The 23794-nt window shown below is 37.7% G+C and overlaps 1 protein-coding gene and 1 long non-coding RNA gene across 13 annotated transcripts in view; both read right to left on the bottom strand.

Moving 5' to 3' along the window:
• Positions 1-23794, bottom strand: part of MAGI2 (membrane associated guanylate kinase, WW and PDZ domain containing 2) — an 817299-nt gene that overhangs the window by 634980 nt on the left and 158525 nt on the right. The window lies entirely within an intron of this gene.
• The window catches only part of LOC308190245, a 74074-nt gene continuing 66424 nt past the window's right edge, over positions 16145-23794 (bottom strand). The window contains exon 2 of the long non-coding RNA XR_013947027.1: positions 16145-23794. This exon is cut by the window's right edge and continues 24990 nt beyond it. This is a non-coding gene — a long non-coding RNA (uncharacterized lncRNA).

Genomic DNA, 23794 nt, shown 5'->3' with positions numbered 1-23794 from the left:
CCACACCCTTGTTGACTTTGTGATCTCAAGGAATACGGGCCTGACAAAAAGCAAAGTCAGGACCCTGAACTTCCAAAGAGCGAACTTCAAGCTGTTTAAAGACCTAGTGGATGAGATCCCCTGAAACACTGTCCTTAGGGACAAAGGAGCTGAACAGAGCTGACAACTCTTTAAGGATATTTTCCTCAAAGCACAACAACTCTCCATCTCTCTGTGTAAGAAAGCAGGCAGGGAGGGCAGAAAAAATGAGATGGCTGAACAAGGACCTGTTGATCTAACTGCGGCACAAGAATGAAATGCACAGACAGTGGAAGCAGGGCCATGTGGCCTGGGAAGAGTACAGAGATGTTGTCCAGATGTGCAGGGATGGGATCAGGAAAGCCAAAGCACAGCTGGAACTGAGCTTGCAAAGAATAACAGGAAGGGAGGTGAGGCACTGGAAAAGGTTCCCCAGAGAGGTTGTGGATGCCCCATCCCTGGAGGTGTTCAAAGCTAGGTTGGACAAGGCCCTGGGCAACCTGATCTAGGGGGGCTGGAACTCAACACAAACCATTCTATGATTCTATGATTCCTGCTCCTCTAAAAATAATAATAATAATAATAATAATAATAATAATAATAATAATAATAATAATAACAATAATAATAATTATTTAAAAAATAATAAAAATAAAAATTATTTTCCTTAGATTTCTTCTTCTCACCCTGCACTTCCACAGAATTGTTTTTCAGAAACCTACAAGAGGGTATGTCCACACCTGGATTTAGGAAATCCCATAATCCCAAAAGTGCATGAAACCTAACAGAGTAAAAAGATCTATATAGCCCCTGCTTCAGCATCATTTATAGCACAGAAAATTTCTATTGTAATTTTCTTCCTGAAATATCATACTTTAATTTCAAATTTCTTTAATTCACAGAGGGCTTTTGTTTTGTTTTTACCATAAATACAAATTTTAACTTTGGATTTTTTTTCCTTAATATATATAACTCTTCCAGTATGTTATGCTCTGTTTGAGAGAATTGGTTCATTCCTTTAGGGGAAGAGCGAAACACAAACAAATACAATATTTGCACATAATATGCACACTTATTTTTGGTTTAAATCAAAAATAAATAGTCTTTCCATCCCCTAAATATTAAAACCACAAAGTCTTTGCTCCGGTGAATATGTTAATTGTTTTAGATTTATGTCATTATTAAACTACAGTTTAATAGTTTCTTACCAACTGAGACAGAAAGCTTATCTACACTTTAAGTAAATATTATTAACTACTGCAAGGAAGGAAAATGCTAGTCTGGTTAAGGCAACTGACTAGGATTAATAAGGTCTTAAATTCCAGAATCTGCCACAGTCTTCCTATGTGACATTGGAAAAGATGTATTTTCACACTGTGCCTTTAACTCCCCTCTATAAAACAGAAAAGCAAGAACTATAAAACTATTTGGCAGAACAACATTCTGTTTTTGTGCTGAATCACTGCCTAGCATAATGGGGCCATAATTTTGGTTAGGGCTTATCTGCCACACTATAATAATTAATAAATAATAGTACTCTATATTTTCATGAATAAAAATATTTGGATGAAAACCAAAGGAGTCCACTGCATTATTAACAAAATGAAGTTAAAAGTGTGGTGCATCAATACCAAGAATCGCAAAAAGCACGGGCAACGCCCCAAGGACAAAGGAGAATTACCTAACACAAATCCCAAGAACCACAGTCAGGTCAGTGTGCTGTCTGTATCTCTTGCCACTGTTGTTGCCAGCTGAGAGTCAGGGTTTTTGTCATGTAAGGAAGGAGAGAGTACAGTACAAGGAGCACATCTCCATGCAGCCCCACAGCTCCATGAACACCGCCAGAGCAGCAGTGGCCATTCTTCGTGCACCTGGGCACTTCTGCATGAGACAGCCTTGAATTATCATCTATTTTCTGCCTCCCTGCACTATTTCTTAGCATTTTCTCCATTTCCTACACCATTTCTATGTGGTTTCAACTGAAACTGTTACATTCCTTCTTGAGAGATGTACTTAAAAATACTAAATATTGTTTTCAAATGCGCTGATCATTTGTAGGTGTTAGAATATAGAATGAGTGTTGTATGGTGGTGGTTTCTTTTTTTGTTTGTTTGTTTTTTAATGTGAAACAGGAAAAACTAAAATAAAATTAGACGTGTAAAATTACGAGTATGTTTTGCAACTGTTTTACTATCCATAAAATGGCATACTAAGCACTACGGATGTATTCAATATTAATGTTTACGTATGGATGTAAATTTCCAAGTAAAATTGTACCCAGTCACAGCCACATATAAAATACCACATCCTCTGTGGAGGAAAGAGACTGATAGCCTTTGCCTTTTTTACTTTTTTTTTTTTTTTCCTTCTCTTTCCTGTGTAATTTATTAGTTGTAGACAATCTGGGGGGAGACAAGACTATAATGGATTTAAGTGACACAGATTATATTTGTTAAGTAATTTTTCAAAAGTGCTTAAATAGTCACAAGAGTTCATAAAGACTTCAGAAAAGATAATAGCACTCCAAAGTATTAAAAGGAGGAAGAGAGCTAGCAGCGGAATATATACAGAGCAATTAATTACTGCATATTTTTTGCAGTTCCTTCTAGCAGTATCCAACAGCAGCCTGGGATGAGTACAGTAATTAATCTTTTTTATCGTCTGAGATCCACATGATTACTGGGCATACCTTTTAAGTGGAAAATTAGTCTGACATCCTGCACTTAATTATTCACAGTCATGATTAAAGTTTATGATTAAAAAAAAAAAATGAAAAAAGTGAACCCCAAAAACCATCTGTAAGACTTCACTCACAACAGTCTCTGTGTAAAGCCAGCCAAAAGTGCGAAGGGTCTGAAAGTTCGGTCTGAAAGTATTAAAGGTATTCCTGCCGAAAACAGACACATCAGACATTGTTTCTAGCAGAAGGTAGCAAACATCTCTCTTGCACACCGTGGAAACTGACGGACTGAAATGAAAACATTTGGGAATTTATTTCACTGAGATATATTTGACATAACTCCACATTTTAATGAGCCATTTTCTAAGGCAGGTGGTTTGACAGGCCATCCTGTAATTGCACGAGTGAATCATAAGTAAATGACTTTTTCAAATCACTAACTGAAAAAACATAGTCAAACTTGTAATTTACTAGTTGTGCCATTTGTTTGGATGATTGTATCATTTCTTTTGACAACTGTAAATTAATTTTCAATGTGAACGTAAAGAAAGCTATCAGAGAGAGTGCTTGATGGCATATTTTATAAAATGAGCATAGCTATGTCTCTGGCAGCCACGGCTATCATGTTTTTGCTAGTGGTTAAATGACTGGAGTACAACGAAATTTCAAACTACTTCCATTTAAATCCAGTAAATGGTGAAGACATTCACTATTCAACAACTGTTAAATACCTCCCATAGTCCTCTCTAAATTTTCTTATGGGAATTTAAACTTTACTTTATGGTGAATAAGAATTAGTAAACTAGGTTTATGCAAAACAATTGAAATAAGCAGCTTAAGACATTCCCAAGAGGTGTTAGCTTAGATTTTCTGATTTGCCTCTCACGATGTAATAATACACCTTATAATTTACAGCAAAAAAAAAGGGAAACAGAAATCTGAGAGCTTGATTCTGCAGCTCTTGTTCATCTGATTTAAATGGGCTGACTTGCAAGAATCTGTATGTGAAGAAACTTCCAAGTCTAGGCAAGCTCTCTTGGTAATGACTTTACCCACCTAAATGATGATACACACACACACCAAAAAAAAGGATGGTCAGGTGACTAATTTTCAACAAACTTACTTCTAAATGATTACGTCTTAGTAATATTGGTCTGAATTTGTATGCAGCTTTAAGTGCCCATCCTGCACTGCTGTACCCATCTCTACCCCTTAAATACAACTAAAAAAAGGGAAAATCCTATTGTGTCCTAACCATTACACAGTTCTCTACAATTGACAATGCTCTAAGGAAGCTAAAAAATTAAAAGCGGAACAAATCCAGGCACAAACCACTACATCACTTCCCTAAAAAGGAAGAAACATAAATTAATGAAAACTACAGTTCATATATACCAAGCTAAAATTTGAACTTACTATTTTGACAAGTAGCACAGAATTAATTTTCCAGACAAACTCAGATGATTTGTACAATACCAGAAAGAGAAAGAAAGATCAGAAAAACAGGCTGTTTTTTGTTATATGCTATGAATACGAAATTATACATTTGGCTTTTCATAATGACAGATTTTGAATAAGTATTAATACCAGACGCTACACCATGCAAGCCCTAGCAAAAAGAATTTGTATGTAAGTGAAGTTAAGGGTAGAGAACGGATCTCTATAGCTATTAGGAAACATTTTCAGGACAATGTTCTTAACAATACCATTAAGGAGTGTCCTCGCATGGTGCAGCAAGACACTTTACCACTCATCTAGAATATGTATGGATGCATTTGTACTTCAGCAGTTCCATGATGCCCTACTTAGAACTGAAAACCCACCGTGATTGGTAATACATGTACAAAGTGAAAGATGGTAGGCTGGTAAAATGTGCATTTTACTCCAAATCAACCTTCCACCCACTCCTCAACCCCCCATCCCTCACCCCCCACCCTCCCAAAAAAAGAAAGAAAAAAAAGGATGTAATCATTTGGCTGTTAACTCTTCCATGGTGTACTCTAGTTATTCCAAATACATGACGATTTGAAACAAATCAGGGTACTATAATCCTATAGTTTAATTCAGAAGGCATGAATGTGTCAAATGCTCTAGGAACAGGTAGATAAGGACAGCTGATAAAGCAGAGAAACAACGGTAGCAAGCCCACATGAAAAACAGAAACTGTCTTTTTGTTTACTTCTTTAATAGAAGGTAGTGAGATAATAGTGACGTTCAAAACATATGTGAGAGAAAAAAAAATTTTCATGTTGACTGTCAGTTCTGTGATAGCATAAGTACAAGGACAACTCTACCTGTCCATTTCTGAAATTATCAACCCTTCTCCCTTGCTCTCTGATGGACACCTGGCCTGGAGATCATTGTCCCTGGTTTAATGCAAGCAGCTGGTTTTGCAGAATCAACAGAATAAATCAGAGTGCACATTCATCCATTTATGGAGACAGCTCACTCTGTTCTCTCTGCTTGGAATGATGGTTAGATGACTTATGAGAAAACCATGTGAATTTTGTATGATAGCACTGGGAGCATGCAGCCAATGCTGGTATATGCTTTTGCAAAGTCTTAATTATTTGCTGAGCTCAAGTTAAACTCCCAGATGATTTCTATCACCACAAAACCCCATTCGGACAAAAATGCCATTCGCCAAACAAGATAAATAAATCATGTGATTTCAAGTGGCATTTCTTCATCTCTCGATGTTAATAGTAACTGTTGAAAGTTTATCCACTAAGTTTTATGAAAATCTTACAAACCTAAGGTGCCAGATTGTTTTAGATGCAATGTCCTTAAATTTGCCTGTTCTGTCCACCCCATCAAAAGATTTAACTGAGAGAATGAAGTGGCAAAAGGAGGTGGGGATTTGGACAAGTGGGTTCTTTGAGAGAAAATGGAAGACAAAATAGGCAAAGAGGGATTGTTAAATTGTTTTAGCTTGTTTTAGCTAAGAGCACTGTTTTCATGCAACAATCAGGCAAATGAGAGAATGTTTTATTTGTGTACCTAAATATGATCATACAAGGTTATAAACCTCTGGGTTAAGAAATTCTCCTGATTAGTCAACATAATAAAAAGGAGAAAGACTAATCTATGCAAATTAAAACACTCAGTGGAGCCTTTGTAATATCCAAATATGCTTACTCAAGCTTCAGAAAGACAACACTCATTTTATGGTTGACACATGAAGCAGCGCAGTTGGGAATTGGCTGCTGGGAGCTAAAAGCTACCTGTAGAATTGGGTACATTTGCTGCACATCACCCAGAGCAAAGCCTACGTTTTAAGAGCACATTCTGTTAATACACTTGGTCACTGCCAAGCAACTCCTAGCAAGTGGGCTGGTGATCATGTTTTATGTAGGAAAAACTGGGTATTTGTATTCTTCTGGTTTTAAAAAGTGTAGCTGTAACCTGGGCAGGATTTGGACCCTTAAAAACTGAAGATATCGTTAAGTATACAGTTTAACTTATTATTTTAAAAGGCATCTCTGAATAAGATACTCTCCATTTTGAAGAATGAGTAAATACTGGAAAATCTACAATAACATCAAGCAAATGCTATTAAATTCTGCACTGTGGAAGCTAAACTACTGCTCTGGTTAAGGAGTTCAAATACTGTTACATCTGTTCAAGCACACAGGATTAGTTAAATTTTATTTCAAAAGCATTACTAAAGTTTTCTTAGGTTATTAAACTGTGTAATCATCTTGTCACAGTATTTTGGGGTTTCTTATTCCTAAAATTGTCGCTAATGGTAAAAATGTAACTGGAGCAGTTTAGGAATTAGGACTGTCCAGATTCTAACAGAAGAGAGCAACAATGTTAAACAGAAAAACTTGGATTTGACAGAAAAAGATTATTGGAATAGTTTAAGCAAGAGGAGATCCTGACCTGCTAGATCTTGAGGTTTTGTGACATAAATGTATGGGAAGTCTTCATCAAAATGAGACCTGGGTAGTTTTATTTTACCTAAACTTGCTAGTAATTCTTTTACAGATTAAACTGTCTTTGAGTATCTTAGGGGAATAAAAGGAAAACAAATTAAAAACAAACAAACAAAAATGAAACTTACAGAAAAGAATAGACCATCAGTGTAGCTGTAATATTTTCTATATTGTTTTCCCATTATAACAATACTTTAAATTATACATAAAGTACAGTTGCTATACTTGATGATGGGCTGTTCTTCACTTGTCAGATAAGTCAACCCACTACACTTTGCATATATGAAGTTATCATACTGTTTGGCTTCCTTTGGGATAGGGAGATAGGTATCTTTACTGATTTAAAAACCACTTTGTTATTTGGCCAAATATATTGGAGGTTATCAAAACTGTACAAATACGCACAAACTACACAATACACTAAAGCAGATTATATATTACTGAATATTTTTGGAAGCAGCAGGACTTCATCTGACCCTGCAAGTGAACAATTAAATTTCCAACAATTAATTTCTATGTTAACTGTTAAAGAAAATATTGCTTTAAATGTTTATTTTACTTTAGTATAAATAATCTTCCTACCAGTCCTTTAAGGAAGTGAGCACTGCTACTTCTGAATATTTTAAATTAAACAAATGATTCCCCCCAACACTCCAAATGCTTTGATATCAAAGCTAGTTACATTATGAGGAAATACATTGGATGTTGAAACCAGCAAGACTAGTAAAACACATCTCTACCAAAAATACCATACCCTACCTGAATCAACTGAAGATCCATTTGAGATTTTCTGAAATGTCTGGTTCTTTATTTCAATTGGGAAAGATGAACAAACGTTTTGAAAGCCCATTTGTTAGCTGGTTAATATTTCTGAATGTCTACATACTTCTTAAATCTGGTGCCTTGTTCCAAGGGTCCAGGAAAACAGAAACAGGTTGTTGAGCCTCTAAATGTCAATCTGTATCCACATCCATATCCCACAATACACAGACCTCCTCAGTAGAAACTGTTCTGTTCAGAAACATCGCCTCCTGCAGAACTGCACCTGGACAATGCCAAAGCCTGGATGAAATTCAGAATTTACAGTTGGCTCCCATGGCTCTTCCTATATCATTTCGAATCAAACACTTGAAGGCAAGTATTATGCTTGCTGCCAATTACCTAACTAGCAGAAATATTAGCATATTTAATATAGTTATATCAGAATCTTAACTAACCTTTCTAATAGACAGTATTTTTTGCTTAACCTGATTTTTTTATAATGCATCTAGAGGTTATCATGTTTGTTGTTAGATATTCTATCATTTATTCTTGCAGAGATGTAAAAAACTTCTCTACTGAAATTTATTTTATATGAAATTTTGCAATTTGTGTTTACTACGTATTGCCTCTTTGTGTGATTAAGATCTGGGCTAAAAATATTCAGTTGCTCTTTGTGGATGGGAAATGGCCATGTGAAAAAATCTGTTTCCAAGGAAATGGACAGTTTCTTTTTTTTGAAACCATTCCTCCCAGTACATGATGTCTATTTAGTGAGTGTGCTGTAAACAGCAAAGTTCCTTGTAATATTTCTTTGAAAAGCACATTTGTGCTATTTCACTAATAGAGACAACAAATGCTGTATGGTATGAACAATAATTTCACACACGGTAGATGTATGTCAAATGATAAAGTATTTAAGGGTTTTATCAACACAGGTGTGTTCGATGAACTGTTCCTGGAGTCTGAAAGCAGAAAAAAGAGAGCAAATGTTTGCAGTATCTGCCTCTTTTGTACTTTCTGATCTTAATACTTCTCCAGCTAATTGCCTTTGCAGTATCTCCTCTTGTCTTTGTTGTGCCTCGTTTAGCCAGATAATTTCTCATTGGAGGGCAGGTGGAACAGCCTGTCACTGATAGGGAAAGGTAAAGCTTCTATCTCTACAGCTGTCAAGGTTTAGCCACAGGATTGAGCAAAATTTGCATGAGGATTTAGGGAGCTTGTTCAAGACTGAAGAGAGGTCTTGACTTTATTTTCTCCTGCATATTTACCAGCAGAGAAGAAAGAAAAAAAAAAAAGAAAAAAAAAGAAAAAAAAAAGTTCTGTCCAGATGAGGGAATGAATAGTGAAGTAGCAATGGTTGTGGAGAATATCAGCTACCCTTTAGAGCATAAACAAAGGCCAATTTGAAATGTAGAACTTCAAAACACTGCATGGTAAAGCAGATAAAAAAGTAGAAATGAATGTGAAGTGATACTTACGAGGATAAAAAACTGCATGCCATAGTTGGTTCTGAAATAGTTAACACCACTGAGGAATGAAATCCTGAAGTTAGAAAACAGGGAACAAAACAAAACGACAACAAAGCACATCAAATGTTAAAAAGTATTGGGGGAATAAATACAGGGTCCACTGGGTAGAGCAACTCAAACTGAAATAAAGCAAAATAGGAAATACTAGGGAAAAGGACAAAGATGACATAAGACTATATACAGCAGGACACCTGAAGCTGGAAAAGAGAAAACTAGAATTGGACAGGAAAGAAATTTAAGAAATCTGGAATGGTATGGAACATGTTCACTGCCCTCCTATACAAGGATCAAGGGGTATCAAAAGATGCTATCGCATGACAGATTTGACCAGAAGATATTTCTGCACGCAACTTGCAGTTCAGCTCTGTTATTCCTTCCCACAGGACTCTCTCAATCTTCACCTAGGTTTGCAAAATGACTAGACAAATTTATGGAAGAAAAATCCATTGACAGCTATTGAATTTCATGCCATCTCCTGTAATTTATGAAATTTATGAGTTGTGATGTGCTGAAACCTGTCAAAGTATTCTGGAGAATTATCACTACCTGACTGTCCTATCCTCAGACATCTTCTTCAACACCTGCAGTAGCCACTGTCAAGGACAGGAATGGATCTTAGGTCTGGGCTTAGTACAGCCAGAATTAGGTTATTCGGGTAGGAATGACCTACTTGCATTCCTCATTCAATAGATGTGGTAATTTAGGCTCTTTTTAGACTACAGCAAGAATGAAGCTGAACTCGCACTGAAAAGAACAGGAGTGTTTCTGCAACTGGAGTACTTGAAAAACTGGAACTGGAATTAGGGGAGACTTGCAAGAAAATACATGCCAAACCCAAAACCACTACGAGAGGCTTCTGTCCAGTGCAGGACTCTTGACAAGATAAAGAGATCCCGCTGAACAAAAATGATTGCAAAGCTACAAAAAGGTTTAGTTAATGCACTGCTCTCAGTAGAATATTTGATAGAGATCAACAAATGAAGTTTGCTTTCCAGCAGTCCCTGTTTACTTGCAGTGGATTGCTTCAATTACCTTCCAGTTTCTCTTCCTTGGATGAGGATTGCAGTATCTGACTAGGATACACATACTGGACATGACTGTCATTAGGTAATGGCAGTTCAGCATCGCAAGCTGCATCTAGTTTTGGGCATAGAGGGGACCTCACCCCTTTAACAATATGGGCTTCAGTTAAAAATAAATAAAAAACCTGACTCATTTACCTAATTAGGCTCCTGGTCTGTCCTTTTGTGCCTTTTTGACCAGATGCTCCGGCCTGGAAGCATGGGGCTCAGGAGCTGCCAGCCCCTGGGGGATCAGGCCACCGCAGCCTTCATCTGCCAGGCCGTAAGGCACCGCCAGCACCAGGGCTTGCCGACACCGCTGCCTCTGCACACACCGTGTGCCAGCGTTTAGGGCATGCACTGACAGGCTGCAACGTGGCCATTACTCACATCTAGCTAGCAAAGGAGGCACCGGAGCAGCACAGGGCTCGCTATGAAGGCCCGCCAGCTCGACCATCTTGCTGCAAGCACTGGAATCTGTGGGCCAAGTCCTCCATTTTGGCAACGCTACCATAATGGAGTGTCCAAGCATGCATTTCTTGAGGGGGTGATGCCTCCATCGTGCCAGAGACCAAAAAAAAAAAAAAAAAAGGAAATCAAATAAACAAACAATTGACTTAGATCACACATAGTAAACTATGCTTAATTATGCGTTCCCATTGAAGATCAGACAGCAGAGAGCATGCAGATAAGGACACAACGGTGACTGGTTGTGCTGCAGTAACACACCACAGCATCTACATAAAATTCAAGCCTCCCAACTTTGCAGTGTAGCAGAAAGAAAGAAAAAACTTCAGGCAGGTCAGAAAAAAAGAGAGGGCACTGCAAGGTGACCTGGGAAGTGAAAGAAATAGCTGAAAAGATTGTTTTACAAACATACGCAATTCAGCTGAACAACAGTTCCTGAAGAGACTTGGAAAAGGTTGTCTAAGGGACAAAGAGCAGCTCTGAAAGAGTTGATTCATATTAGCATATGGATGTACACTTTTCTTAAACTGTGAAATAACTGCTTGAGGGAAGCTGTGGGAACACGACCAGTCTGGGCCTATTTCAAAAACTCCAGTGGACATAATCCTAGAAAAAGCATTTCAACAGGAATTTTTACCAGTAAGTACTTAGCAGAGCATTTCCACTAATTGCTTTTAGCCTTTATTAATTAAACCTGAAAACTGCTGGTGTTGTCCAGGAAGTTACATTTTGAGGTGCACTCCCTGAAAGCAACAATTTTTGCAAGCTTAAGTGACCTTAGTGCCACATGATTAACAATTGGAGAAAGCAAACATACAAGATTCAACATTTCTCAAAAGTCATCTGTCAGACACCAGTTAACCCTAACTCCAGATTTTATTTTCTTATTGTTTTAGTTCCCTATTTAGCATCTTAAAGCTCAGTTTCATTTTCTTTCAGATCTTATGCTGTTATCTTCATCTTCCTGTTGCTGTTTTACTCCTTTTTTTTTCCTCATTGTTCCTTTAATCTCTAACTCACTTTTCTCTTTTCTTGTCTTGCACATACTGTTCCATTTTGTATATTTTCATCCTTTTTGGCACATTTGCCCCAGCACAATCCATCTTTTAGTTTCTTTGCTGTTTTTCCCCATCTGCTCTCTTTTCATTTTTTCTCCTGTCTTTGCGGCTTCTTTTAAATGCAATATTTGCATTTTGCTATGAAATGCAAAGCAATATCATAGCTCAAACAACTTTATACAAACACACTTCTCCTTATGGCTGTCCTTTCTTGTAGCTTCTGTTCAGATAATACACAGATTTTGTTCAATTTTGTTTAAATGTCACCAGGACAGCACTAGGAATAGCTGTGTCATTTTAAGATTCCAGAAAGCAAATTTAAAGGGAATAAAATGTTTCACTAGGAAATAAGATAGGTTTTTAACTGTCATCTGTCATAAAATAAAAATGAATAAAAATAGGGTCTAAAAATAGGCTTAGAGGTGATCTCCCAAGGATATTTTTTAAGAAAGGACTTTTTAGTCCTAGTAGGTAAGTTATGAACAGAAGACATTTCCCTTCACCCATTTCCATCTTTCCCCCACATTTTATTTTTATCTTGATTGGAAATATTTAGATAAAAAAAATCATCTTTCACAAGTAAGTTCTTTCTCTAAACGTTTTGCTCATTAGTCATAAGGGAAGCATTTGGAGGTGTCGCACATTTTTCAACCCCACTCAACCATTGTCTCTTAGCCCACCAGAGCTTTGGTTGTCTTGCAGACTTCACAGCTACCTGATAATTTAATAGAGATGACAAGGAAACAAACAAACAAACAAACACATAGCCCACTTATTTGGAAGCTTTTTTGTTTGGTTGTTTTTTTTTTTTTTTCTCCCTTAGAATGGGATGAACACATTTCTAGCTCCTTTTGAACACCAAAAAGATACTGAAAATGCTTGCAACCGAGGGAGGTTAGAACAAAATCTGCAGAACACAAAATATTTTCATCTCTCCCTGGCACATGCGTCAACTCTTCCTATCCAAATGTCTTCAGTTTGTACCTGCACAAAGCTACAAAGCTGGGGGTGCTCTGGTTGGATGAAAGAGGCAGCTGGGAGCTGGACCAAGTGTGTCATGGTGCTATCTGTCAGCTGCTGCACACTTTGCTCGTGTGACATTTACACAGTTGAACATTATTTTAACCTCTTCATTTCACTTCCCTACTCAGGATAAGGATGATGAGAGGAGAGGTTGCTGGCTCCTCTTCCTTTCAAATGTTCAACTGGGATTGCTCAACCAGGGTTATCTTCAGACAGAACAGCATAAGCAGGGCAAACTTTCAAAATCATAGCATATTACAAACACTTGACATAGTTTTAATTCATACACTAAAGTAATATTATCCTAATAGGAGAAAAGATATAATAAATGCAGGAAATAACAAAGACTAGAAAATTCTTCTTTAAATATATATATATATATATAAAGGAGAAAAAAGGAAAACAAGAATCTTATATTAGCACTTTGACACATGCTAATTTTCAATCTCATTTCTATGCCATTCTCAGATTAGTAGCAGAGACAGGCCTAATATTTCAAACACACCTAGGTACATAAATGTAGATGCTGTGCTTTAGGGGGTTCTTCATTTAAATAAGAAACTAGCCTGAGGCAAGTGCCTCGCAAGAAATACTTTCTAATAGATTCTCAGCCCTATATCTTAGCTTGTAAAATTAAGCAGCTGTCGGAACAGATTAACCAACTGTCATGCAGAAAAGAAATACATATACAGTGGCACTGTGAAGACAAATTACTGAAAAAAAAAATGGATGCCTAGATAACTCTCCTTTTTTAATTCAATTATTTATTTGGTTCAATGCCTTATTTAAATGGCAAATACCAGGTATTACTTTATTCACACTAGCTGTAAATAATAAATGAAAAACATTTTGAGTAAAACCTATCTTCTCCAGCCAAGCCAAAGGTAGAATATATGTAAGGGGAAAATTGCAAAGAAAAACACTAGAAGTGTTTACAGTGTCTCTATAAATATAGAAAACTACTATTACATAATATATAAAGTGTATTGTACAAAATCCGGGCACTTACAACAGACCTGAATTTTTACTGTTTGCAAATTGTGTCTAATGAGCAGCAGCATTGATAGCATGACAGAGATAGCAAAAGATTTTCCTGTTAAAACACAGGTGTTAAGTGGTCCTGAGTTGCGACACGAGTGCTGCTATGTCTATGCACGTAAGTAAAGATTTTCGCACTTACTACTTTCGGTAAGCTACAATACTGTGTGATAATCATTTCTTGTACTGTTCCTGATGGATTTGCAGGCCACGGCTGAATTAGTTTGTTTTGATGGGAACAGTGGAAGAAAAGCTCTATTGCTTATGTTCAGTGAAAGTAGGGATTTAATATGTTCACACTTTTGCAGGCATAAATATATCACAAATGCGTAAAATTAAGAAATAAAACTTTTAAATATAGCTCATAGAGTTCTAAAAGTCCTGTTAATGACTTTTTTTTTTTAAATAAAAAAGCTCTTTAAAAATACACACAAAGTGTTCAGCAAAAGCTGCATATAGACCATAATTTTGCAAAAGAATTGAATGCTTTCAAATGATTGTTTCATTTCAAAAGCAGACTAAGTTGACCTGGGTCATAAGGCAACATACTTCTGGGATCATAAGACAGATGCCACCACCACATCCAAAAATATGTATGAAATTTTGATCCTTTCCTCCAAATCTGTGCCCTAGATAATGCATTTCTATCTTTTATGCAAGGAAGAGTCAATGACTCATCTCATGCCCAGCAGGTTTCATGACCTTTTTTTCTAAATTTCTTGTAGATTTGAAGTAGACAGATAATGCTGGAGCTGGAAGTGTCATTGATTCTGTCCTGAGAAATGCACTCAATGGGAAACAGAAGCTGGTGGAGACTGTACTGCTTTCTTTTTCCAACCTTAATGATTGCATGATTCTATGATCTTATGATTCTACATGGACTTCCAGCCTTGTATATTATCAGGGAAATGTATGCCTCAAAAGTTCCCTTGTTTAACATCTTTAACATTGTTAGCAAGAGTTTAATGGTGGATTCTGAAAATATATTGCAGGCTGAGGTCAACGGTAGTCCCAGAAGAATATACTTTTTTTTTTTTTTTCCCCACTGTAAACCACAGTCTAATGAAATAGAAATCAGTATCAAAATCCAATAAAATAAATCTAGGTAGCAATATGTGAATGCCTGGCTTGTGCTTATTTGCCTATATATTTGAGCTGTTTCTATATTTAAAGAACAGAGACAGAACTGGTGAAGGCTTTTTTTCTTTTGTGTTTTGCTGAACTAGTAAAATCACTCAAGGTTAATACAATTAGATCATGGATAAAGTTCTTGATGGATGAGAATGCAGTGACACTGAAAAATGCGGTGCTCATTCTATTAGAGATATTTCTGCATCCATTGCAATTAAGGGAGGTACGGATGTGAATATGGTAGTAGCTGAAAGAATAATAAATGGCTCATGCATTTATAAACTACTACAAAAGACATTTCAACTAAGACAAATACTGGCAGACAGATCATCTTCATTCTTATGATGAAGGTCAGCTCATGAGACAGCATTCATACGCTGTCAGAGCTGGGAAGTCCAGAAATGTTCTTGCTGGGGGGGTGTACCTGTGAATTTCTTTCTTGTTGAAAGGAAAAAAAGTAACATGGAGTATGGGGCAGGCAGTCCGGTCTGTGGGACTTGTGTGTATGGGTGTGCATAGGTGGAATGAGCCTACAAATGAATCTACAGAATGAAACTATGATTCAGCCTGTGAATCCACACTCTGGATCAAGACTCTCAATATGCTGTGAGCACGCCTTTTTAAGAACTTTGAAAGACAGTTTAAAGGTAAAAAGTGTCTTTTTGGCTTGCATTTATCACCTGAGCTATAAATCAAATAAATATTTTTAAAAATAAGATTTTATATTTCTCCTAGAGAAATCTACAGACAGTAGGAATAACTCCGGAAAGAAAGATCTGTTCCAAAAGAAACAGCAAACACCTTTCATTATGCCCCTTGCAGCTCTATTAGTGGCTCCCTGTGCAAGTGTGAGCTTTTCTGGAACCAGATGAGACAGAAACAAAACTGAAGAAACTGAGGGGGTTTCTTTTGTGTTCTGCTCTGAATTCACTACCAGAACAAGAAAAGCATTGGTAAAGGTAACCAGTCCAGCATGGGATATTTACATCAGCTCCTTCTCCAGTGCCTAATATTATTACTCAAACCAAACCTTTGCATTGGTCTCCCCGTTTTCCCAAACCCTGAAGTATCACAGTTATTTGGAACTCATCTTTCTGCAAAACCTGGCTGAAGTTGGACAACTGATTTTGAAGTTATCATCTGCATCTCACTACCCACATTCAGAGAGTGAGTGACTGCAAAACTCTCATTTCCCCAGGGAAGATGAATGGAAATGAGCTACTAATGCTCATTAACATTTTAGCACAAAAAGTGCCGAATTTTCAGAAAACCTCTGAAGCCCTGGGGGAAAAACATGTTTTTTCTCATGCAAATAATATTGGCAAATCCACAGTACTACACACTTTATGCTTAGAAATCTTTGTCAGCAATTGCAGCTTCACAAAATAACAGGCTAAGACTCCTACACTACCACAACCGTAAACTACATATATTTTACTTTTTTTTTTTTTAATGCCCTTTAATAATGTGCATAGACCCCTTAAAATGGATGGCAGCTTTCCATCACAATTATCACATTCTTCTACTAGTATCAAGCATCTCTGGAATTTAATTCGCTGATACAACTTTTATAACCAGAACTCCATTCTGCTTTCCTAAATTACAGAGGAGTTATCCCTACTTGGTGTTTTTTCCTTAGTGTCTCTTATCACAGATTACAGGCATAACCAAGTCTCCACTTTATTACAGTAACATCTTCTGAGAAAAAAAAAGTTTACATTTATAAACCAGGAAATATTCTCTAGGTTGACCAAGCAAACATATCTCGATAAATCAAAGGTAAAAAATAAAAAAGTTAATTGCAAGAAAGTATGGTTTTCTTATTCTTTACTATAATGATATAAGGACAATCATCACAAGTGGATTTTCATGCCATTATCATCTCCAGTATGTGAAACATAGTTATTCTTTAAATGTGGACAGCTCAAAATTAAGAATTATGTGTTCTTATTTACCTCTGGCCGTTGAAGAAGACCCCTGCTCAAATTTGGCACTAGGTGACCATTACAAATAATTTGGCAAAGGCACGCATTGATGTTTTCTGAACACCATGGCATTGTAACAAGCAGATCTTACAGGATGTGATTTCCCCACTTTTATTTTGCAAGAGCACTAATGATCTTAATGTTTGCGCTTGAAAAGAAAAATAAATATTTATTAAACTTATTAAGGAAATTCATGGCTGTGGCTATTAGGACTTTTCCAAAGTACATGCATCATTCTGGGCCTCATCCAAGAAGGCTTCCAACTCAACAAATGATTATAGTAATGATTTACTTTAGCACCAAACAGGAAGTATGCATCAGCTATAAACCCAAGGGGGCAACACTGCTTCCAATGGGTTTCCAATGGGTTGTACTAACCTTTCAAGCAGGTTATCTTCTCTAAATAGGTTAAACGGAGGCCTATTTAAAGTGACCATTTTCATGAACGTAAGAAAAAATGCATAAGAATTTCATGCATAAGAAAAATACGAAGCAACAGAACCAAGGCATACAAGTACAAAGATACTACACAATATATTCACGTTATTGCTTTCACTCCAACAGGAGAATAAGCCAGGTTTGTTCGTTTCACTATAAAGTTCATGAAAGCAACCACTGTTTCATAGAGGTATCTATCTTGAGTCACTATGAACTGAGAGCCAAATTTGATAACTTAAATCTCCCCAATGAAGACAGAAGTATGTTGAAAATCCTGGTCTCATACTAATCAGCATGGAGAGCCAGAGCCTTCTCAGCAAAAAGACATGAATATTACTGCTGCTTCTTCCTTCCCGTATTTTATCTGGCTCTGGAGAGCTATGTGAAGATATATAGCAGCAACCTTTCCAATCTGCGAGATGGCATTTATCACCTGTTCAGATGAGTCTGGCAACCTGAAGAGACCACAACGTGCTTTATAACTGGCCCCTTCTAAAAAAAAACATGAAGTTGACTTACAGTGAATAAGGATGTTTGGGGCCAGGTTTCTCTCCCTGGAAGTGCTACCTAGTCCAAGAAAGTTGATGATTTTTTTCAGCTGCAGTAGGCTCTTGGATGCCTTCTGATTTCTTTGTGCAAACCCTAACAGACACAATGGCTACCACAGCAGGAACAAAACAGGTATTTGTGATAGATAACAGTGGCTTTTTTTCTTTTGAGATTCAGTGGATATTGCAACTTGTCTGTTAGATACTCAGTTCCTGAATTATTTCATTTCACTATTCCTGATATTGCCTATCTAAGGACCATTTGTCAACTAAAGAGGTGAATCCCTTAAAAATGGATGAGATTTAGGATCTAGACTTCTGCCAGTAGGGTAATACAATGCAGAATGGAGGAACTACTGGAGAGGATTAATGTGAACACCAATTCACTGAAACATATTTGTAAATGAAATTATGATTCACAGATGGTTTTCCCTAGGAGCTATAGTTTTGTTTCTGACACACACATCTTTAATGACTATCTTCAGTTAACATCCTTCCAAGATCCGCTTCTACTAAAATAGGCTATATCATCCACCAAGGCTTCCTAGTTTAGCAGTTATTATACTTAGGTCTGCTTTTATCAAAAATCATGATATTGCATAAAAGAGCATATAATTATTTTTTCTGTCTCTGGGTAGAGAGAATGATGATCAGCAGAACACATTTCCATCTTCTTCTTTTTTTAAACACTAATTTTAATATTTTTATGAGAGAAGAAAAGACCTTTGCCTAGTTGGAAATGCTTTTCATATCAAATGAAAATTATTTATATTGGACAAGGAAAAGCTGATGCCCTAAATTAAGAAAATCATCTGTGTGCTGCTGGAGATCTGGAAAGTGAGTGGTGATTTAACAACAGCACCTCCTCTAGAGATATTTATAGGTGGAATTCAGGTTTGCTTTTCATGGCTTTCTTCAAAAGGCAGTACAAGATCCTACAGTGTTATGATCCTATATTGTTATGATATTGCATGGCTTCTACTCTGCTGGCATCTTTGCTAGCAAGATTCTAGCACATCTCCACAGGTTTTCCCCATTTAGATGATGCCGTTTTCCCTCCTTTTGTCTGAAGCTGTAGTTAGCTATCTGTTCCCAGACTGAAAGCTCCTGGCAAATTGCAAGGACCAGCTCCAGGAAGGGTGGGTTAGGAGCCATGCGGTTTGCTCTGAGGTCTGGTGCTATTCCAGAAACCACTTGCAAAGTGATACTCTCTCTTGGCGTGCTTTGGGAACTGCTTCAGATTTGCCATTCAGCATATATCTCTTTCTATGGATTCTGATAGAAAAAAAAAAATAAAAAAATTGCTCACATGATACCAACACTGCACTTGATTCTGGTTAGCCTCGAGATTTCTGCAAAATGTCCTGCTCTGGTGTAAGGGTCAGGGGTTTGACAAAGCATCTGATTTCAATGTTTGTAATATTTTTTTTTAAGATATGCCTCTGCAATGGAAGAAGGGAGGTGGAAAACAATGATAGCGTGAGATACACAACTGTATCTCACTCCTGCAAAAACTGTTTTTGTTGTTTTGTGTTTTTTTGTTTTATGCTTTTGTTTTATTTTGGTTTTGTTTGTTTCTAAAGAGTGGAAATCATAAACTAAGCACCAGTGTTAGATCATTTGTTAGATCACAAGGGTACAACGTTGCAAGACATTCCAGACTCTCACATTCATTGGTGTTAGGCAGATGCCAAAAGTTTGGTTTTGATTTTTTTTTTTTTTCCTTAATTCATAGATATGGAACCTGAAGTTGCATCCTTGATTTACAGTCTGGGAAGGGTTAATGTAGTCCTCTTGAGTTAGAAACAACAAAAACAACAAAAACAAGCTGACACCTCCAACTTAAAAAAAATAAGAAAGAAACCTCTTCAGACAGTCATGTATGTCATGAGTACAGACACTAGCCTGAATTAGGACTGACAAATTTTGTACCCTCATAAAATACAGGAAAGACTGTATGCACCTGGGCGATGGAGCACAGGGTTAGGCTAGAAAATATGTTGTAAGCTAAGAAGCCACTTGATTTTCTTGTATCAGGGCTTCTCCCCCTAGCCATGGAAAGAGAGGAGCAGGAATAAAAAAATGTAGCCTTCTGCAGCATCAGCTGTGCTACTGGTGCACACATAAGGGCACAAAAACTCACGGTTGTGCTGGTACTTTGTGGAAGTAGCCAATACTATTTTAGTTTTTCATAAGTGGCAAGAAATCCTTTTTCCCTCAGCTCCAGCTTCCCAAGCAACATGAAAAACAGAAGTGGCTCTAGCTTGTCTCAGGAAGCTACAGCTGTAGCCCTCTTAAGTATACATTCACAGTACTTGAAATTGCACCTGCAGGAATAACTATTTATATATAAATGTTCTCACTTAATCTTCCAATTCAGATAGGTGGCTTTTCTCCCTGAGTAAGAAAAAAATATATATTTTTGAGTACCCACTTCTTGAGGAATCAGCTTAGATGTGTGCCTTGTTCCTTCTGTCTTATTCCCCATAATTCACTGTGAGGGCAGTAGGGGAAGTAAAGGCCAAAAGATTATCCATCACTGCTGAACTGCACAAGTAAGAAAATTAAGTGCCAAGAGACCATATGCCCTTTCATATACTTTGGGGAATCTGCCCGTATAATCCTCCCGTGGAAAGATGAACAAAACCAAACGCAGACATTTCCTGATGTCTACAGATGTTCCAGCTTTCCAACAAATGGGACTTCTTTTTCCTCTGTATTTGCTTTGATGCACCTGTAGGTCAGGAAACAGTTCAAAATCGACACCCAAACCCTCTGCTCAGTGCTGCCTTTGAAGCAGGGATATCAAGACAGACCTCCCAAGAAGCCTGTTGTAGAGAAGGAAGGCAGAACTGAACTCTGGGAATTCATGCTCCAGCTTCAGTGCAGAAAGTTGAGTTTCTCAACCAAGTCAATGATAACAAAAGCAGCTGTAAGGACACAGGTATCTCTTTTCTGTTCGCCTGGCAATAATCCCTTTAGGGGGAGGAAGAAGAGGAACCAGGACCAACAGCTCTAGTATTGTCTAGTTCCTCTCCTGGCCAAAGCAACCCTGCAGGCTATGAAAAGCTACTCAGACACAGAAATAAGAATGACTTATTGTAGACACATCTTTGCTTTTTCCTCTGTTCCCCCCACCTTCCCCCAATCCATTTGAAAGCAGTAACACCATCATTAAGTTGGGGGGGGAAAAAATCACCAAAAAGGAAGAGCCAGGCTTGGATGACTAATCTAAATTAATAGTCAAAAATGTTAAGTGAAAAGCTTTTGGAGTGGATCCACGGAGTGTTTATAAAGCATGAAGAGAGTCTTTATTAACATTTTCCTAATGGCAGCGATTGATGGTTCTGATTTATCTTCCTTTCGACTGGCCCTGCTTACACTACATCAGTGTAACCATGAAGGACACTGAATTGTTTCTTTTAAAGAAACTGTAAATCTTAGCGCACCAAAGAACAGCACATTACTTAAGATTACAGATTTTATACAAATATTAAGCAAAGTATACACTATATGCATCAAGCTGCAGCTAAAGGAACCTCCGCGGTTCAATTGCCACAGTTACCTCTCAATTGCCTCTGAGGCCAAAACGTGCCCTACTTTTATACTATTTGAACTCTCTCTAAGCTTCCACAAATCCTACACTATTAACCTTTAATGAAGTCAAGTATTGTAGAAAAGAATGCTTGCTTCACTGTGAGATGATTTTACACAAAACTTTAACTTACTCAGAATTGGGAACATCATTTTGCCTATCATATACCCCTACCCTGAATACTGAAGAGCATAATATAAAAGTGCTTTGGCTCAGTACAGGTGCTCTTACAAAGATCCACCTGGCCCAAGATCCCGTCTCCAGCAGGGTCCAAGACAGAATATAGAAATAAGGTGTGAAAAAAGTGTAATACTATTTTTGTCTAGCAGACTCTAGACTTCAAAACAGTTTGCAGATGAGGGAATTCTTGACCCACAGCTCATATCCCTTTTAACCCTTATAAATTAGTACCCAAAACATCCTGTGAAAAAGTGCTATCTCTCAACAAACAAGCTCCATGAACAGCCACTTTAAAAAGTATACTTAAGTCTGTGACAGGTAAGATGTGGATGCAGTAGTCAATGCACAGAGCATTCAAGTAGTGCTTTCTGGAGCACAATCAGTGCTTTGTCAGTGTGCTCCTCAGTGTTTAAACTTTGTAAGATGAAAGACAGGAACAGCACATTACTATCTATCATAATTATTTCTACATGTTAAGTTTTTAAAGGTATCTTGTGAATATCACATTTCCAGTTCCAAAACAAAAAGAGGTAAGGGGAATGATGCAACATTATGTGCCAACTCATTAAAAGAACATTAGAATAACAAGATAATAACAAATTAATTTACCCAAACTTGTAACAAATAACTTCTCTCTTTCCCAAGAATTGCTTTGTGTTACAACGATGAAGAGTGACAAGCTACAGTTATGAAAAAACAGAAAAGAATTGTGTACACAAATCGAGATCCTTCCACTGCCACACTGGAAATGCTCACCCTACTATCTGTACCAAAGGCTGGAGGTATGAGTCAGTCATCCTGCTCGTGATACACATTCCTCTGGAAAACAAAAACAAAAAAAACAACACTGCTCATAGCTCCCACACTGGCCACGATATGTAGCTTTTGATAGGTCTGCTCTAAGCAATAATACTGACTGTGGTCTCTGCAGCAAAACATCCCTGTCTTGAAGGATTCTGTTGGGGCCAGAAGGCCTTGAAGGAGGAGTGGACTAGGCAGAGAAGGCAGATGGAAGTGACCTGTCCAACCTGCCATCTACTCTCTTCAAGGTTTTATAATCTGATATGGTTCCTGTTGAGGTATAAAATCTCCTGGGACAAACAGAGTGAGTTCTGAGAGCTCTAGGAGCAAGCTGAGGCCATTTGGGGCATTTGCATCAAAACAAGAGGAGGTTATTTGGGAGTCCAGCTGTCAGAGAGCAGCAAGAGCACGGCTGCTCCAGGAGGGCAGGTGAGCTGGCAGCCACCGGTGATGTTGTCTCCCTGGGCCCATGAGCCCAAGGGGCAGGTTGGGGTCCTGTGTAGGGCTGCCCATTCATGCACACAGGCCTCTGACACTGGGAGGCAAAGAACACAGCGCTCAAGCAATTTCACAAGACAAACTCAGCCTTGACTGCTGATTTTCCCTGTGAGGGAGAAATGGGGCTAGAGCTCATGAAGTACTGGGAAATGCAAGACCAAAGGAATTCACAGCCAGCAGGACAGCCCTGTATCAGAGCTAACAATGCAAAAGGACAGCACACAGCGAAGTCTTAGATCACTGACCATTCTGCAATTATATTTTAGCCAAACAATGCGATTTCTAAACTCCACTCCCAGTGGGCCTCAAAAGGAAATCATACCCATCAGTGCAGTGTGCCAGCAAGAGACAACAAGGAATGAAATGCATCAACAGCCAGCTTTTAGTATAACCCAGACAGGTTAGGGCCACAATAGACTGCAGTGGAGTGAGTTGGGATAAAGGACTAAGTGGATGAAAAAGGACACATCATAGAGTGACACCTAGAATAATCTGGAGAGCACTGAATGAAGATGCAGAGGTGATGAGCTTGAAGACCCCTCTGGTGATAAGAAGGATTTCAGTAAGAGAGTAACAATAACAAAGTTATCCTCTTTGCAACTCAAGTTAGTGACAAAGTACATCTGGAATACACTTAGAACTGGCAAGGACAGCTTTGACATTTTTCAAAAACTGCAGTTGATATTATTCTATTGGAATTATTAAATTACTTCTTTTCTTTATCCACTCAATTTATTTTCACTGCTTTGGTTCTACATTTTGCACAATAATGTAATTTATGAATGGGGTTCTTTTGTTAGACAACCTGAGAGGCACAGAGCAGACTTCCATTAAGTGCCTTGGGATCCCCTTGCTCCTCAGAGCACAGAACTTGATCGCACAGATCAAATTCCCCCAGCCAATTTTTACCTTGCAGTACAATGATGGCAGCCAAGCTAGGATTTCAGACACTACTACAGTTTGTTTTCCTGATCCTCAGGAGGGAGCGTAGAGTGTGTCTGATATCATGTTCTGTGTAATAAACACTGGACAATATTTTATTT

Source organism: Anser brachyrhynchus (genome assembly GCF_964034855.1).
Source record: "Anser brachyrhynchus genome assembly, chromosome: 1".
NCBI lineage: Eukaryota > Metazoa > Chordata > Aves > Anseriformes > Anatidae > Anser > Anser brachyrhynchus.
Note: the sequence above shows the minus strand (reverse complement) of the source record. Positions and strands in the feature narration are given on the sequence as shown.